General features: G+C 46.8%; 6 non-coding genes and 3 pseudogenes across 6 annotated transcripts; all 9 read right to left on the bottom strand.

The window, feature by feature from the left end:
• The window catches only part of LOC138542577 (5S ribosomal RNA), a 119-nt pseudogene extending 42 nt beyond the window's left edge, over positions 1-77 (bottom strand).
• A 106-nt stretch (positions 78-183) lies between these two features.
• On the bottom strand, positions 184-302 carry LOC138549765 (5S ribosomal RNA). The gene has a single exon (XR_011293537.1). It is a non-coding gene; the product is annotated as a 5S ribosomal RNA (ribosomal RNA).
• Positions 303-408: 106 nt separating this feature from the next.
• Positions 409-527, bottom strand: LOC138539473 (5S ribosomal RNA). The gene has a single exon (XR_011287539.1). It is a non-coding gene; the product is annotated as a 5S ribosomal RNA (ribosomal RNA).
• Positions 528-633: 106 nt separating this feature from the next.
• On the bottom strand, positions 634-752 carry LOC138538243 (5S ribosomal RNA). Its single transcript, XR_011286350.1, has one exon. It is a non-coding gene; the product is annotated as a 5S ribosomal RNA (ribosomal RNA).
• A 464-nt stretch (positions 753-1,216) lies between these two features.
• On the bottom strand, positions 1,217-1,325 carry LOC138543283 (5S ribosomal RNA; annotated as a pseudogene).
• Positions 1,326-1,430: 105 nt separating this feature from the next.
• On the bottom strand, positions 1,431-1,549 carry LOC138537155 (5S ribosomal RNA). The gene has a single exon (XR_011285301.1). It is a non-coding gene; the product is annotated as a 5S ribosomal RNA (ribosomal RNA).
• A 106-nt stretch (positions 1,550-1,655) lies between these two features.
• On the bottom strand, positions 1,656-1,774 carry LOC138539357 (5S ribosomal RNA). Its single transcript, XR_011287426.1, has one exon. It is a non-coding gene; the product is annotated as a 5S ribosomal RNA (ribosomal RNA).
• A 106-nt stretch (positions 1,775-1,880) lies between these two features.
• LOC138548721 (5S ribosomal RNA) lies at positions 1,881-1,999 on the bottom strand. Its single transcript, XR_011292513.1, has one exon. It is a non-coding gene; the product is annotated as a 5S ribosomal RNA (ribosomal RNA).
• A 463-nt stretch (positions 2,000-2,462) lies between these two features.
• Positions 2,463-2,500, bottom strand: part of LOC138547090 (5S ribosomal RNA) — a 109-nt pseudogene continuing 71 nt past the window's right edge.

The raw sequence follows: 2,500 nt of genomic DNA, 5'->3' as shown, positions 1-2,500 counted from the left end.
TACTAACTAGGCCGGACACTGCTTAGCTTCCGAGATCAGACGAGATCGGGCGCAATCAGTGTGGTGTGGCCGTAGGCTCTGGGCCTAGTGAGTTTTGTACTTTTAAGCATCTAGTCAGCTAGACCTTGCAGTTTTGAAAGGCAATTGAGAAATGGCTCACTTCCTGAACTTGGAGCACAAAAAAGCCTACAGCACCTGGTATTCCCAGGCGGTCTCCCATCCAGGTACTAACGAGGCCCGACACTGCTTAGCTTCCGAGATCAGACGAGATCGGGCGCATTCAGTGTGGTGTGGCCGTAGGCTCTGGTTCTTGTGAGTTTTGTACTTTTAAGCATCTAGTCGGCTAGACCTTGCAGTTTTGAAAGGCAATTGAGAAATGGCTCACTTCCTGAACTTGGAGTACAAAAAAGCCTACAGCACCTGGTATTCCCAGGCGGTCTTCCATCCAGGTACTAACTAGGCCCGACACTGCTTAGCTTCTGAGATCAGACGAGATCAGGCACATTCAGTGTGGTGTGGCCGTAGGCTCTGGGCCTAGTGAGTTTTGTACTTTTAAGCATCTAGTCGGCTAGACCTTGCAGTTTTAAAAGGCAATTGAGAAAGGGCTCACTTCCTGAACTTGGAGCACAAAAAAGCCTACAGCACCTGGTATTCCCAGGCGGTCTCCCATCCAGGTACTAACTAGGCCTGACACTGCTTAACTTCCGAGATCAGTCGAGATCGGGTGCATTCAGTGTGGTGTGGCCGTAGGCTCTAGGAATGCTAAGAATATTACTCTTATGCATTTGCATTTAGTAAGCTAAGCCATGCAGCCACTTGCAACATGATACCACGCTCATCGCTCGATCAGGCTCGATCAGGCGAGATATATAAGACTGGTGGGCCCATTCAGGACTCCTATGTCTGGTAGGATAACTTTAATTCATCCATCCTGTGTCTGTTGCAGGGAGGTGGAGAGAACAATCAACACAATAATGGTTTTCTTTCATGCCTCTTGAAGGACTCAATATTCTCTGTACTGCATTACATGTGAAAGTTGATTTATTACCCATGAACACACTACCTGTATGCTAATTCTATGTAAAAAGGTAGCTCCAGCCCTCATGATGTTGTCCAACATTTCCGCTATAAAACGGGATACAATTATTTTGGAAACATACCAAATTTGAAAAATAATTGAGAAGTTGCGCAATTACTAATCATGGAGCACAAAAAAAGCCTACAGCACCTGGTATTCCCAGGCAGTCTCCCATCCAGGTACTAACTAGGCCCGACCCTGCTTAGCTTCCGAGATCGGGCGCATTCAGTGTGGTGTGGCCGTAGGCTCTGGGCCTAGTGAGTTTGTACTTTTAAGCATCTAGTCGGCTAGACCTTGCAGTTTTGAAAGGCAATTGTGAAATGGCTCACTTCCTGAACTTGGAGCACAAAAAAGCCTACAGCACCTGGTATTCCCAGGTGGTCTCCCATCCAGGTACTAACTAGGCCCGACACTGCTTAGCTTCTGAGATCAGACGAGATCGGGCGCATTCAGTGTGGTGTGGCCGTAGGCTCTGGGCCTAGTGAGTTTTGTACTTTTAAGCATCTAGTCGGCTAGACCTTGCAGTTTTGAAAGGCAATTGAGAAATGGCTCACTTCCTGAACTTGGAGTACAAAAAAGCCTACAGCACCTGGTATTCCCAGGCGGTCTCCCATCCAGGTACTAACTAGGCCCGACACTGCTTAGCTTCTGAGATCAGACGAGATCAGGCGCATTCAGTGTGGTGTGGCCGTAGGCTCTGGGCCTAGTGAGTGTTGTACTTTTAAGCATCTAGTCGGCTAGACCTTGCAGTTTTAAAAGGCAATTGAGAAAGGGCTCACTTCCTGAACTTGGAGCACAAAAAAGCCTACAGCACCTGGTATTCCCAGGCGGTCTCCCATCCAGGTACTAACTAGGCCTGACACTGCTTAACTTCCGAGATCAGACGAGATCGGGTGCATTCAGTGTGGTGTGGCCGTAGGCTCTAGGAATGCTAAGAATATTACTCTTATGCATTTGCATTTAGTAAGCTAAGCCATGCAGCCACTTGCAACATGATACCACGCTCATCGCTCGATCAGGCTCGATCAGGCGAGATATATAAGACTGGTGGGCCCATTCAGGACTCCTATGTCTGGTAGGATAACTTTAATTCATCCATCCTGTGTCTGTTGCAGGGAGGTGGAGAGAACAATCAACACAATAATGGTTTTCTTTCATGCCTCTTGAAGGACTCAATATTCTCTGTACTGCATTACATGTGAAAGTCGATTTATTACCCATGAACACACTACCTGTATGCTAATTCTATGTAAAAAGGTAGCTCCAGCCCTCATGATGTTGTCCAACATTTCCGCTATAAAACGGGATACAATTATTTTGGAAACATACCAAATTTGAAAAATAATTGAGAAGTTGCGCAATTACTAATCATGGAGCACAAAAAAGCCTACAGCACCTGGTATTCCCAGGCAGTCTCCCATC

Source organism: Ambystoma mexicanum, unplaced genomic scaffold (assembly GCF_040938575.1).
Source record: "Ambystoma mexicanum isolate Mex_15411 unplaced genomic scaffold, UKY_AmexF1_1 Mex_scaf10, whole genome shotgun sequence".
Lineage (NCBI taxonomy): Eukaryota > Metazoa > Chordata > Amphibia > Caudata > Ambystomatidae > Ambystoma > Ambystoma mexicanum.
Note: the sequence above shows the minus strand (reverse complement) of the source record. Positions and strands in the feature narration are given on the sequence as shown.